This window comes from Metopolophium dirhodum, chromosome 9 (genome assembly GCF_019925205.1).
Source record: "Metopolophium dirhodum isolate CAU chromosome 9, ASM1992520v1, whole genome shotgun sequence".
NCBI classification, from domain to species: Eukaryota; Metazoa; Arthropoda; class Insecta; order Hemiptera; family Aphididae; genus Metopolophium; species Metopolophium dirhodum.
The window spans coordinates 21982137-21999256 of NC_083568.1; the positions used below are offsets into that span (position 1 = coordinate 21982137).

The window sequence follows — 17120 nt, forward strand, 5'->3', positions numbered from 1 at the left end:
GCTTCCGGACGAACGCATTCGTACCTATCGGTTTCAACCGCGGTAGGTACGCGCAGTATGCTAAACATACGATTTCTTACGACAAAAATATAATAATAATATAACAATATTGTATTGAATATTGAGTGACTGCGTTGCGGTAAGGTGGAGCGAGAAAACACGCTCAGAATATAATATTAATAATATATAATTATATAAAATATAACATCGCAGTGCGTGTTGGGAAATACGCGTTATGTCAGCTGAATTACCTGGGTACTATTGGTACTATTTAAATGCATTCGGATGAACATAATATATTATACGTAAAATAATATTATGAAAAAATAATTGATATTTAAATTAAATATTAAAAATCGCAGGTACGGCGACGAGCGTGTCACGCAATACTAATAACAATAATAATAACAATGATAATGACAATGAAAATAACAATAAAAACAATAATAATAATATTACTAGTCGTAAAATCGCGCGCGCGTTGGCCTACGGTAATATTTTATTGCGGCGCTCGCGATCACTGTACGACGGCCGCGCCAAAGTTGCCCAAGCACCGGAGCGGCGGCCGCCGCCGCGCACGGTAGCGCAGTAGTTCCGGATTACCCTCCAAGCGCGCCGCCGACCCGCGTAGTCCTGCGACCGCGTCAACCGTTCGCGCCGACGGACGACGACGAGAGATATTTCGCGCGATTTTGTTCGAATAAAAAAAATCCCTCCACCGGTTGTAATAGTATCGTCGTTGTTGTCGTTGTCCTCGTTGTTATTATTTTCAATTATTTGTTTGTTTATTTAATTTTTTGATTTAATATTTTCTTCGATTTCCGTCGGGGCAGTGTCGTCGGGTTTACGCGCCGTCGTGAATGAAATACACCGTGCGCTATCCACAGCGGTGTCCGAGTGCGATTCGGAATATTATAAATTTTTTTGGCGTTCTGCGATTGCCAGAGTCGGTTGTGTGTGTGCGCGTGTTTTAATATTTTCGATTTCATAGCCGTGTCGAGTTTGTTTATTTTTCAAAAAAAAAGTTTCAAACGGTTTGTAATATTATAATTATACTCGACGGGTTTTCCATAGAACCAAACCGCCGAAGCCGCCACCACCGCCACCGGTAGTCAGGCGAGAACCCGAACGCAGTTAATAGGTAGGTGGTACCTACTTACCTGGTTATTAGATACACGTTAACATCCAATATTATAATATGGTAGGCAGGTGGTACCAGAAGGAATAAGGCACTAAATGTATTACAAAATAATGTACCTATGAGACGACTCTTTTTTTCTATCGCGTATAATATATTATAAAATGTATAATAATAATATACTAATAGGCACGACCTATTATAAATAGATATTAAAACGCGTCGTGCGTTGGTGCCCATGATAATTAAAAAATCGAATGTGAAATAAAACTCCGAACGGTTTATATTATGAAATGAAACATCGCCCGTCAGACCTCGCGGAGTATCTACAGCTAATATTACCGTTTATTATTTTAAATTTCAATATTATTATATAGTAAACAACGTTCAAAATTGGCCGAGAACGTGCGACGACTTACATAATATTATGCCCGCGCGAGTACCGGGAACCGAAGAGTTGGTTGTAATCATTTTCGAAGAATTTTCTTAAAATAATAATAATAATAATATGATGTTTACCGATTTAATACGGCACGAGTTCGTATATTATTATATGCACCTCCGACGAGTGTCGCGGCGTTGACGTTTAGACGAAATTTCCGTGCACGATGTGTTACGACGTTTGCGACACACTACGACTACGATACACCAATCGTAATAATAATTGAAAAATAAGTAATTCACCGCGTCCTGATGAGTATTATAATATTATAACATTATCATATCGTATTGTCGTAATAATATTACTCTGGAAAAAAAAAAAAAACGTTGACAAAACCGACCAGCTAGACGAGTGTCCGAAAATAACAAAAAAATAAAATGAGAAACACTGGTGGAGTTCACTCGGTGGTAATTGACGTTAGGTGATGGGTTACTTCCGTGCTGGATTCCCGTGTGCGCGTGTGTGCGTTTTTATTCCTCGTCCATTGTCCGTGACAGCGTATTCGGCCGGTGTAGCTCTACGCAGATCGCAACGATCGCATGTGTATAATATATAACAGTCGGTGTGCAGTTGTAGGTATCTCGTTTAATGGAACACAATAATATTAAGTTAACTATTATATACGCCGCACGTCCAAAGTTATACCTATATCGTACGTGCTACGCGGTTCCCCTGGTCTTTGTAGTTAGCAAGACTATTTTTACTGCTGCGGTTGTAGTGTTAGACACCACCCGTAGTGTCATCATTATGTTTACCATATTTTATTTGAAATTCCGATACATAGAACGTTTTTCAACTCATGTGATACAGATATCGGATGATACTCGCAATTATTTATGTCCAACGTAAATATTATGGACGGTGCGCGAGTAAAAGGGAATAAGTCGATTTTTATAAATAAAAATATTTTGTTTTGTTTTGTAAGTAATTTTACGCTGGTTTGACTGGTTCGACTGAAATTTAGTTATCTCATTCTTAAGAACATTATAATATTATTATATTTTTATTTCGAATTCTGTATTGGCCAAACACTTTTTTTCTTGGAGATAAAAGTCACTACTACAGTACAAAAAAATGTTTTCAGTGAAATTTATAGGTACTTACTTGTATAATATTATACTTAACATAATTATAAGTACCTATATCGTGTAGGTACCTAAAATTAGTTATAAACAATTAGTATTTATGAAATATTTATATCAGCTAGTAATTTATGATATCTGATAACGTTTTAAGAAAGTGGGTATTTAATCTAATTGCTACTAATACATCAATTATGCTATAAATTATAGACATTATTTAGTTACGTGATATGACAATATTATTATTGTAGCATAATTTATAATGTTTAATAACAAAACCATAAAACTACCAAAGTAAAAATAAGCACAATGAAATTGCAATAGGTACTTATAAAAAAAAAAAAAAATAAGTATTGAATTAATTGACAATATATGTTAGTGATATGAATGATGTAGTTTAATACCTAATAAGCTTTTGATTAATTATTTAAATGTTCTTATGTTACGATTATGCTATTAATTTTAAACTATAATAGCATTTAATTAATTAATAGTATTTGTAATCGGGACATAAATAATAAATGAAGACTTATAATTAATTATAATTACTCAATTAACAAACAGTATTTAGTAATATAAGTAACGACTAACGCATATTGTAATATGCGTGGTTAATATGAAAATAATAATCTTTAACCTTATACGTTTTAGTCAGAGTTTCTACACAGCAAATCACAACAATATTATAAAATATTTTTCAATTTGATTATCTATTGTTGATCTCAAAAACCAATGTATAGTTTGAACTCAAAGGAAGGTTCAGTTTGTTGTTTAATTATAATCTTCCGACTACAGTATTTTATGATACAATTTTGACCGTTTCATTTTATAGTTGGATACCTATACCCATATAATTAACTATTTTATTTCTTATGTTCATAGTCTGCATACACTACTTATAGATAATTCAACGAGTTCGTGTCTAATCTAATACTCTTTGATTTTGAGTTTCAAACATTTTAAGGTTTGTAAGTACTTTTCTAGTACACTATTAAAAATATAAAAAGTCGTAACATTTTAAAATTAGTAGATAATTTAACTGTTTAAAATGAAATATGTCAACATCGTTAACTGAAAATAATTGAGTGTCAAGAAATTATTAACAATTTAACTGTTGATACGTACCTAAAACAAATTTTATGTCTTCACGTGGCATACATTTGTCATAAAAATTAAAAGTAAAAAATACTTATACAATTTGTATTTTTTTATTAATGTAAGTTTATTTCATATTATATAATATTATGATATAATATACTTATATTATAGGCGTCAATATCTTAACTATTTTTTGTGTAGATACTTATATATTATTATGTGTATTAAAATGATTTCACACGGTTTTAAAGTAGCTGTTATATTTACCACATATAGATACAACCATGTTGTTGATGATTCATAATTCATTCTGCGCTATTACCTATAAAATGTATTTAACTTTTTCTATAATAATATATATTTTTCTAAATTATATATTATTTTTCATTTAAAGTATAGTTATACATATATATATCAAATGAAACATTAAACAAATATTACTTTGAAGTTATAACACGTGGACAAATGTATAATTATTTTTAAATTAAGCTTTTGATACCGATGAATGTGTACACATTTTTTGTTGTTAGTAATACTTTGAAAAAAAATAACAATTTTACCATAAATTCTAGTTATATCAGCCAATATCAAAGTTAACCTGAATACTGATGACAAGAAGTTCTTAACATACTACATAAATCAATGATACCCTTGAACCAGGTCTTATAGAAGTTAACAAAACTCTGAATTACACAGAAACATGTTTTTTTTAAAAACTTCTCTTAAAAAGTTTTTTTTTAAATTATACTATATTGTACTTATTTACATTAGTGATTAGTTTATGCATGTAATAGGTTACCTATATAATATACATTATAAATATTATAGGTTACTTATACGTCATCAATATCTCTGATACCTATGAACTTTTAATAATTATAATATTTAACTAATTAAATTAACAAAGTATTATTTAGTTTGAGTAAAAAATATTACATAAAATTAATTTTTAATAGTATATAGTTATTAAATATTAATTTAATGACTATTGAAATACAATAATATGTATATTGTATAATATAATGTAGGTACCTATAATAGAGTTGCATTAAATATAAATTATGATGAATTTACCTATTTCAAATTATTATTCAAGGAAAATTTGTGTTTTTTGTTTATGGTACAAGAATATAATTTTGTTTTTATTGTTATTGTCACTCAGTCATTCGCGTATTTGTTGTAACAAATTTTTAAATAGTTATTATACCTACCTACTTATTTTATTTTTTACTAGACTTTTTCAATCTTATTTGATATATTTTCATCGTACTTTGTCATTTGCCGTAACTATATATTATATCGAACAAATATTTTATATGATGTAGATATGTTAGATATGTTAGATACCTAACTTAATAAATTTATAAATTTATCTTTTTTTTCAGTAATTTTGTAAATACTAAATCATCAGATGATATTTGTTATTTTATCGTTGTCTAGATAAATATTTGTTGGTAATTTTTTTTAAAAATTCAAGATCATAATATTAAAGCACGTATTCATATGTTTTAAGAAGTGCTTTAAAACAGTGTACCTTTCCTAATCATTAACAGCATAGAAATATTATTAGAAAATATTGTACGATTGTAGAACTTAAATGTGTACGTTATGATTTTTAATCTTGGTCAATCGTAATTTTATTTATCAAGCAAATGCTAAATTTTTACGCACGAAATCACTAATCAAGTTGACCTTGTTATTTATAAACATTATTTTTAGATTCTGTTAAATGTATATATTTGGCGCAGTATGAGTGGTCAAAGCAATTAATTCGTGTGACAAAAAGTTAATCATTTTACCGGTTTTTTTGGGAGTTAATTTTTTTTTTTTTATATTTATTATTTATACGGATACCTACATCTTTTAGGTTTTTTTTCAAGTTATCTTATGCAGGATACATATTATTATGATAAAATATTTGAAAATGTATTTATTAATAAATTGTTATTCCTTTCCTCATACAGTCATACATTAAGTAAATATTGAGTTGTGATTATATTATTTTCTCGCTATAGTCATAATATTTTTTGATTTAATAATTGTTATGGCTATAACATGTTTTTTTATTATAATATTCATTTATCCTAGACAAGTATATGTACAATCTGATTTATTATAGTTATAATAAATTGTATTAATTCAAAATGGGTTCGCTTTAAATTTCTCTATTTTTCAATGATTAAAAATATTAATTTAACTCAATTTCTAATTAACTATATACATTATATTATATAAGATAATCGGATAATAAAATAGAATCGTGTTGTTATTATAAATGCATAATATTGTATTATGTAATATATATAAAAAGCGGACAGTATACTGAAACTTGATAATGAGCACTAGTCCCGCTTCTAAAAACAATCTATTTATAATACGTATGTCTAAAATGTTTAAAAAAAATATCTATCACATTAATATAATCTAGGTAATACTAACACTCTTTAGTATTTTTTAATCAACACTGTTCATTATAGTTATATTATAATAAAGATTTAATTTCATAAAATAATTAAATTATTTAAAATTTATAATTTCTCCAAAAGTCTAAAAATAAGTTAAATATTTCCCAATAATTTGGTAAATTTTAATCATCATAGTATCATCCTAGCATTGTTATATACTCCTTTTTATGAGTTCAGACACTTACTAATACTGTTGAATATTTATGTATATTTATTTGTGTGAATACAAATGAGTCACTTACTATTTTATATTTAATTGACATTACCTAACCTACCTATAGTTTAATATTGTTATTATTAGACAATGACCACTAGCCACGATTTTTATAGACGAGTGTCATAACTACAGTTGGATATCTTATATTCATATTGTGCTAATTATGACTATGAAATAGACAATACCTATATCATATCGACGAAGTATGGTTTTAATATTCAACCAATAGTTTACTTACAGTTAAAAAACTCACGCGTGTTTAATTATCCCGGGTGGGCATGAGTATATTGTATTATTTTGTACTCGGTAGAATTTTGATATTAGGTACCTATTGTAATACACATAAGAGTACTATTAAATGATAATACTTGAGTTATATAATATTTGTGTGGGTGACAAATAAAATATAATATATTATGTATATTGTCTATATTATGTTACATGTAGTTATAATATTATTATAACTTACAACACTTTATACTATTTTAGGTAGTGATAAAAATAATATACCTACTCGTGTAACTAGTACCTACCTACCATACTCGTATGACATAGTTTCACACGATCAAAATATATTGAATATACAATGTACTCTCGGTAACTCGAACCTCGATAACTTGAAATTCTCGACATCTCAAACAAATAAAATTCTCCTTCAAATAACAATCAAACATTAAGATTGTGATAACTCGAAATTTTTAATAAGTCAAACTATTTTTGCCCTCTTGAGCTTCGAGTTACCGAGAGTACACTGTATAATTATTATTTTAATGTTAGTAAGCTAAGATAACATTAATGATAGTTAAAAACGTTTAAATAATTTACAACCATACATCTCGTCTGTCTGAAAGGTGAATACTATATCATATTCTTCGTGCACTTCGGGTATAAATGCAACATTAATACTAATATAAGTACCTATAACAAAAAAAATTTAAAAAAAAAACCTCCTATAGATATAAATCAAAAAATCAATATTAATATTAAACATTTTGATATAATATCATGTAAGTAAATGTTTGTACCTAATTATTGTAATATACTGATTATCCAACAAAAATAAAAAAAAAAATGAGAATATATTTGTGCTACTTACTCCAGTTTTAGAATAATTTAATTTTGATATAATTTATAAAGGAACTACCATAGACTTGAATTTCTTATCAAATATTAATATTAGCATTTGAGTGTATTCAAATATTATATTATGTACCTATATCAGTTTCAATATCGTTTTATTTAGTTTAAATAAACTATTCAAATTTTCAATGTTTTTTGCATTTTGATAAACATATGTTTATCAGTCTACAAATTCGAAAATTTAATACTAGGTTCTTTATACGTTTATCTTATACCAATAAATTTTTATAGCAATATTTCAAAATATGGAATAATTAATATTGAATGTTTAAACAAAAAAATAATGACTTTTCATCTAACAATTTTAGTTATTTTGTTGAAATTCAAAAAATATTAATCGTAGAATATTTAAGCATACCACCATCGTCCATCACGTATTATATTATTATTTTCTATGCACAATAATATTTTCAAAATTTTTAGATGATTTTTATATTATTTATGTACTCCGAAGTTATTCCAAGCATTCAACGTACGTCGGTATTAACTTTTAACAACAAAAATATAATAATATGATATAACATTAGGCATGATAATTAATAATATAATACACGAAAATTTTTTAAGAAATTAGTTAAACATACCGCATTAACTATAGAAATACATATAAATATATTATATTTTAAACTAGGTAGTCTTAGATATATCAACACATAAAAAATAATATAATGCATGCACTGTCTTCCCAGATAATCGTTTTTCATATATAATAACTTATCGTTGAATTAAAATTAAACACTTCTATTGCAGACTAATGTGACCTACTCAATTCCTAAGTACTCTCGAAAACTACTATTCAGTAAAGTGAGTTCCCTGGTTGAAATTATGCTGCCAGTGTCTTGCCTACACTATGCGCCGTTATTAGTTCATTATTATTTCTCCATCATATTATTCTTACAATATATTTTATAAAACCGTAAGACAAATACATTTTTAGAATTTAGGTATAAATTGATATCAATAAAATACAAGTTTGAACCAAACAGTATTTATTGTTTATTTATTTCAAATACTGAGGTTTGCATTAGTATCATGCATGACTTAAGATAATATAATACCGGATAACCATCGCTCTGTGATAAAAAGCTTTCAAATGTATTTATGAAATGATTATTGAAAACAATTGTAAAAAATAACAGCATGCATGTATGTATATTCTATATTCTTAGGTATAATATTACCGTTTGGAGCGCTACACATAAGTTTTTACAAGTTGGTTCATATTGTGTTACCTTATCAGAAGCCAAAGGGTAACAGGTAAATTTTAATACATTTTGGTATTATTTTACGAGCATATGAAGTTTCTGTTGCAACATATATCTTATTATGTGTAATTTACACTATATAGATGAATGAATAAGACGAGTGAGAATAAATGTTTTTTTGATTTAAAATCACAAGCATTTTTTACATGATTGATTATTTACAGAGTTAGTTATAATGGATTATGAGTCATTCATTTTGAACTGTCATATTTGGCAATAATTTTGGAACACGTGGCAGTTGATACGTTTTAAGTTAGTCAATACTGAAACCTTAGATTATATATTATACTGGATAGAGCTATGCGTATATCACGCGTAGTCCGCGCTTGAAGCCGATTTGGTCGGCCCATTTGGCCCCGATAAATGTATTGCGCATGCGTCAGGAATGAAAAACATAGCGTGGGATGGGGTAACATAATTTATTGTGATAATGTTTTGTGCATATGCAGTGGTTTTGCGCATGCTCAGTGGTGATGCCAGGACCGAACGGGCCGACCAAATTGGCTTCAAGATTTTAAATCATAGTTCTATCCAGTATGTATTATCTAAGACTGAAACAGACATAGATAACAATAAGAAATAAATAATTAATAATCATGATAGGTATTTATATAGTATTCATCTTGTATATACGATTCTTGTTCAAATCCAGTATGTTGACCGAAAAGGTCCAGTTCTGATTTATTTTAAGCCGAACAAAAAATTAAGATCCATAAAGAGGACAATTGGAAAGAATACTACTTTAAAAAATATACCAATGATATCAGCTATTTCCAACCAAATTTATAAATATTTAAAAATTATAGAATATAAAAAAATGAATTAAACGTTATTGACGAGTGACGACTATTAGTTAATGTAAAACTTCAGCATATAATTCATAATCTCCTTTTGCTTTAATTATTGCTGGTATTTATTTATTTTTTCATCTTTCAGTCTTATCTTAAGTGTAAGTCCGGTGTAAATATAAATGTAATCTTATAATGTTGAGAGAAATTGGATTAGGTTTGCTGACATAATGGTTTTTTAATATTATGAATAAAAAATATACCATTTTATTGATTTAAAGGTTTAAATAAACTGTAAAATGTAATTTATATTATGTTCTGTGTGGATGTTTTATTTCATGGTATGATTGGGTTCACTAAGGCATTAAAATCACTATGGTTTTGATCTTTTGATCTTAACATTTTAAGGAAGAAAAAATAATAAATATCCCTGAATACCAATTTGATTTACATTAATACATTATAACTTATAATAATATGTACAGAAAAATATTATATATTATAATATACGAAAATAATTTTTAATAGGAACTTAGTATGAAAGTAAAAAAAATAAAGATTTATTAAATTTAGGTTGATGTGCACATGACGTGTACACGTGTGTAAAATAAATATAGGTAATCACTAGTCAGACTTTTTTATCGAGTGGAGATTGGTCGTTGCTTGTCGATCAAATATCTTTTTAAAAAAATCTTTTAAAGAAGATATTTGTTTGTGTTCCATAGGGTTGAAGCACTGCTTGTATAAATAATTATAAGCTTGGCTAATATTGTTTTAATATTTTTCTTTAAATCTTACTGCTTAGGTGTGTAATGAAGTTTAATATATAGATACCTTTTTTTCCGTATGATATCGCAACTGAGGAATTACGGTGATTAATATACATATAGGTACCTATTATTATTATGTTTGTATAGTACTCGTAATATCTTAAAATGTTATTATAATGTTTATAATTTTTAATCATAATAATAATAGTATCAAAGTTAAAATGAAATTTTAATTTAAAAAATAAAATGTATTATTATTACCTACCTATTTGTTTTTATCATTGACATTAATATAATGTAGGTATTGAATATTAAATATACAATATTGTTAATGATGTTTAGGCAATCAAAAAATTGGTTATATTAAGTCATTTTTATTGTTAGAATATATAGGTATAATGTTATTATATGTATTGTAGTCTTCTCCCGTGTACAGTTAACGTTAATAGGATAGGATGAGATGTATTTTGTAATTAATTTTCTTAATCTGCATATTTATCAAAATTGTTAAAAAATGGTCATAACAAACACGTATATTAAACAGTTAATGTGCTATAATGTGTTAGAATATTGGGATTTAGTAAATAATTCCAAGTGTTTAGAAAAAATCAATTTGACTCTTTTATTTGCTAAGTACAAAAAAATATTATTGATCAAAATTATTCTAAATCCAAAATAATAATTGTATAGTGTGACCGCCACAAAGGTGTTATGGCTTGCTCTGTAAGATCACGTCTTTTAATATGAACTCTATTATTATTATTATTATTATTATTATTAATTAGATAGCGGACGCCAGTCCATAATAGTATTAAATATCTCAATGAGTTTACAGTTTACTGCGTTACTGTGCATTTTTCCGAGTAATGATGACTGACCATTTTTCTTTACCATAATCAAAAAGTTTAAAAACCACGGGATAACAGACCCCCTAGGGTTTTCAAAGGTCAAAATTTGCTAAAAGAACCTAATTCAACAGAATTAAAAAACCCTTCATTGTTATAACTTTGAAAATGGGAACGGTCCACTAGGTATAGTATTTTGTGAGACTGTAGGTCCTTCAGTGTAGGATTAGATTGGACATGTATAAAAGGTTTTCCACATATAAATTGCAAGTTAAGAGTGCTTTGATGTTCAAAATTTCCTAAGTTTAAAATTTCTGAAAGGGATATTTTTTTTTTACTAATCCCTAGGTGAAATTTGAGGTACCTACTGATGGGTTTCGTAATCAAGTGAAATTATAGCTATCAGTACGACATATGTAGATAGCTACCTAGGTTCTACATTTTTACAGACAAATATTGTTTTTCATTGTTTTACTTATTATAAATATATTATGTCATGTTTACTCAATAAATGTAAGAAATTATTAAATCATTTATTTTGACTGCATCAAAATTCGTAGTTTTTAATAATCTTAAACGTGACCTCCCCCCCCCCCCCAAAAAAAAAAAAAAATTTATTCACATACATAATTTTTAGTATTATTTTGATTTTATTTTTATAAGTTTTATTTTAACTTAAATATTTAAACATTTGAAGACTATTTTTTATAATAATATAGTGAATAAATGTCATTTTTTTCTTAGTAATATTAGCATTCATTGTGAATTTATTAATGTACTAATACGTCTAATATGCACTTTAATGTAATCCTTGTAATTTGTAGCCTATTAGTGTTTTGTCTTATTATTTTTATCTTTTTCTATAAACACTTTTGAGTGTTGGCTAACCGCTCAATAATTTCGCAATACAACCATAAAATATCAAAGAATTTTATTTATATAAAAGGTAGTTTCCTAATTTTATAAAAAAAAGTAGTGCAGTCTTAAAGTATAAGAAAAAATATCGATAGATAACTACCGAGTTATTTTTTTTAAAAATGTCAGCATTGTGGTTTTAACCGATCAAACTTCGGTCAGAGAGGTTTTTAAAACGCGATGATTTATTATTGCTTTCAACTTTAATAACAAAACATACTAGGTATACTATAACCCTACTTTTTGTACTAACCACCATAGTATTAAACACTATTTATGCAGTGAACGGAGCACGGCAGTAGTTTCAGTTTTTATGATTTGCTCAAATTATTATAATCGATACTAAAGTACAATGCATATTCAATTTCAATATAAAACATTTTTGTATGAAATATTTGGACACTTTTTTAGTACCCAAAAAATTCGTAATTGAAAATATGACTGTAAAACTATATACTTGCATTATCCTTTTGCTATTCTCTGAATATAAATGTACAATGAAAATGACCGAAGCGACAAAAGTTTTAGATTCACTCTCTGACTAGTATAACTGCTATAAGTAGTTTTAATTACTTCATTAACTTAGGTAAATATAATTTCAAGTAAAATTTAATTATTGTTTTTATATCACACTTAAGATTAATTAAATATTGTGTGTTTAACTTTACCCACTACAATTTTATGATTTTATAACACAACACATAATTTGAATTCTTAAATTTAACAAAATGAAAAACGTTCTCACCCTTGTTTATCTTACTATTTTTTTCCAGTTTAGTATAGTATTTTTTGGTATTTTTGTATGCATCATACATTACATAGGTACATACAATTTATATTACATATAATTATATCAATGAAATTAAATGTGAACATTTTCAATAATATGGGTTGATAATTCTAATTAAACAGGGATATCAAGTTTGGGAAATAAAGTTATTAAATCATGATCGCTACAATAATAATGTAGTTTAATTTATTTATATATTATAATATATTCAATCTTTAGATCATAATTAATTATGTTTGTATGTTTGTATTTTTGTATTAATTATTTATTTATTTATATTTCAGATATTCAGTCAATTAAGAAATACAGGTAATACTTTGTATTATATTATGCATGTTTGTTAGATATTATAGTTTAGTAGCAAAGTACCTATATATTTATATAATATATAGGTACTTAAAAATTATAGACGCGTTGTATAAAAATCTAAATATCCAAAACAATAAATTGTGAAAAAAAATTATAAGTTAGGGTTGACATTGTATTGAAAGTTTGATCACAATATGTTGGCAATAAAGAAATGTAAATAATTGATAGAAGAATAGCTCATCTTGTAACTATGAATATAATTATCGAATTAATTTAACACGTTTCCTTTGTACAAGATTTCACGAAACATGCAATTCTCAACCTTCTATTATAGAAACACTTTGAGGTGCAAACACAAAGGTATAACATTTCTTTGAGAACTACAATACTTAAAACGAAAAGATGATACATTTTTCTTGGGTATTATAAACATAATTAAGTACTTAGGTGTATTATTATTTCTCCTAAGCTTTTGCAGAATACTAATTTTTTTAATTTATACCAGATTATATAACTGCATAACTACTTTAATTAAGTTATTGGACACGTAATACATACGCAATAAATACGCAGAGTCTGAGGTATAATTTAGGTACCTATACACCAATATTGGGGGTAGTGTATAACCCCTTATATACGTTATGAGTAACACAAAAATACGATAGGTCCAAAATGAATTCACGAATAGAAAACTTTAATAACAAGTAACAACGTCTAATACGGGTTACCCAATGACCTATATATTCTTGAAACAACTATACATTATTTTGAACAACAATAATTATTATATTATTTAGTTTCTGTAACAACAAGCTACCTACGAATAAATATATTGTGATAAATGCATAAGTGTTTAGTATATTAATATTTATAATCGATTATTGTTTTAATAATATGAGCCGTATAACGTTGGAAATATCCACTCGATGTTCCTAGTGTATAATTAATAATTTCACCTACCTGATGAAATAATATAATAGTTAATATTAATAATTTTTATTTTATATAATTTTATTATATTACCTATCAACTCTATGTAAATGTATAAAACCAATACGTTATACATTTTAAATTGTATAGAACGTTAATGTTTGACGATATGAACGTTTAAAAATATAAATAAAGAAGATTTACGTTTAACGTGAAAATATATTATTTATTATAATATCATAACCATTTTAAAGTGCGTTTTTGTGTTATAATTAATTGCTGAAATATTAAAAAAACTCATCGACTATCCCTCATTCTAGATTTGTTTTGATTCTTATTAATAAAAAAATATGTGTGGAGTAGTACCTACATTTAATTACTGAACAGCAAATAAATATATATATATTTAAACTACAACCAACAATAGGTATACTTATAGATAATCATTAATCATATCAATCATATTTCAAAAAGATTAAATATAATATAGACTAGAGATTTGAGACTTGAGACTAGAGCAGTATAGAAATAATAATTAAGATGATTGCATTATTTTATATTGTTTTGAAATTCGTCGTATTACATTTTTAGTTTTTAAAATTAATAATCTATAATCAATTGCATTTTGATTGTCATAATGGGAATTGTTTTAAATTTTATATTCCCTTGACAGCCCATTTCGGCAGAAGGGTTTGGTATGGTAGGAGGGGTATTTAACATTCTTGGCATTCATGTACGAGTACAACGGCACGCCAGGGACACGTTACCGCGTGTGGTATACCAACGAGTCTCTTTCTATCATTGTCCACTTTCCCTGCCATCACCATGCAACGTTTTGTAACGCACAATTCATCTTTATTACCTCCGCTCTCTGTTCATCTATCGTAGGGTTTAAACAGTATAAGCCAGGTAGTGCCACCCCTATCACAAATGCTATTAAAAGGGCCACGTACTTGGGAACCGCTTTCCACCCATCCCTTTTTGATGGTAATGCACCTTCCTTATATGCTTTTATCTATCCATAATGATGAAGGTTACCAAAACAACAAATGGTTGTAGTCCTTTAATATAATACATACAAATAGTATTATTTTATTTAACTACCAAATTAATTTAATCAATTTAAAAAATATATAGATTTATCTTGAGAAAACGTATAAAATAAAATAATTATTATTTAATTATATTATTTTCAGTCATCGTACATTATGTGTTACTATTAATATATTATTGTTTATTTTCATTTATAATGATCAATAATAATAAAAAATAATATTATTATGATAACAGTGTAACAGTGTAACTCAGTACTATTATTATGTATACATATTATTTTATTCTTCACTAGTTAATACCATACATTCTTGTTATTTGGTTAAAGTCAACTTTTGACGTACTAACATTGAGATTAAGCTGGTGTGATAAAGTAGTTGGTATAAATCATTTTCGATCCACCTGCTTTAATTAAATTATTTTTTAGCTTCACATTATAATTTACTATTATGGCTATGCAAAAGATAGAAAATATATTAAAATTAAACTAAAGTATATGAACACTAGACAAATAATATGTGTTTACATTCTTCAATAAAAAATTAAGTACTAGACTTTAATGTTTATTTAATTATTATTAAAAATTTGATACAATAAATGAAATAAAAAAAAAAAATACTCGTGAAATGAATTTTTGTTACTTGAAAACCTCAAATTGTATTTGAAATTGAAAATAAAGATTTCATCACCAACTATTTTTAGCGTGAACTCATTTCGTAGTTTTTTCTGATTCACTTTACTTTTATACTATAGATATTTGAATATAAATGTGCTTATTTAAGTGAAACCTTTGTCGAGTGATTTCAACAATATAATATGTAAACGAATACAGGTTTTTTGAATGTTCTAAAGTTGAAATAAAAAAAAAATACGCAAATACATCTTTCAACTTTAGTAAGATTTTTGTAACCAAAGATAATTAATCTTGGGAAAGTGTTGATATGTAGATTTAAGGCGACTTATAATGCAACAAAGTTAAGAAACAATTGGGTCGCTGACAACAATAAAGGATACAAATGGAAATAGTCAGGGTTATTTAGGGATATCAGAGTTTTCAAAATATTTTTACAGAGTAAATACCGGATGATTTGAGAACATTGAGAACATTTTCGACTGATCATTTAACTTATAATAAACTAACTCTGGCACATACATGATAGGACATTTTCCATCAATTTCACATCATTGCTATATTACTATTACATTTTATTCAACTTCATAAATTATGTGTATTTCAATTTATAGAGTTTCAAGATATTATATGATGTGTGGGTATTGGACATCGTGAGTATCCATTTGAGAAATGAAAAATGCACATGTGTTTCTATTTTATAGATAGTTAAATGCGCAGAAATAAGTCATAAATGAAATAAATAAAACATAATTTTTAAAACAAGCTCTAATATATGGAACGTCATATTTTATAGAGTTATTTGACAGACCATAATAATGGCGAGATTAAACGGACTGTCACCATTCCACGGCGAAGCGTCTTTGGTTGTAATAATCCAGTGTTGAATTATGCCTTAGTGGCCGCAAACCTATTAAAGCCGTTGACTTAGAAACACATTTCACCCGAACATGACCCGAATTAATACTCAATTATCAAAATGAAAATGCATTATTCAATAAAGTATATTTGCATCGATTTATACGTACATCTCTAGAATAGTATTAGGTTTGATTATTTTGTTTTATGGTTTGCAAGTTAAAACAGTACTTCAAGGAGATTTGCATTGTTCGAGGAATGATCTTAAGATACTAAAACGTATCACTAGATAATAATATAAGAACGTGTCTTTCTATTCGAACAGTCGTCATTATAACACACTTAGCAGTAACAAAGTATCGCAATATTTATTATGGAGAACAG

General features: G+C 26.9%; 1 protein-coding gene across 1 annotated transcript in view; it reads left to right on the forward strand.

Annotated features, from left to right (window-relative positions):
* Positions 1 to 602: 602 nt before the first annotated feature.
* LOC132951801 (octopamine receptor beta-2R-like) overlaps positions 603 to 17120 on the forward strand; it is a 182779-nt gene continuing 166261 nt past the window's right edge. The window contains exons 1-2 of the mRNA XM_061023770.1: positions 603 to 1141; positions 13240 to 13264. The gene's annotated coding sequence lies outside the window, so the exon portion shown is untranslated. The remainder of the gene's footprint in view (positions 1142 to 13239; positions 13265 to 17120) is intronic.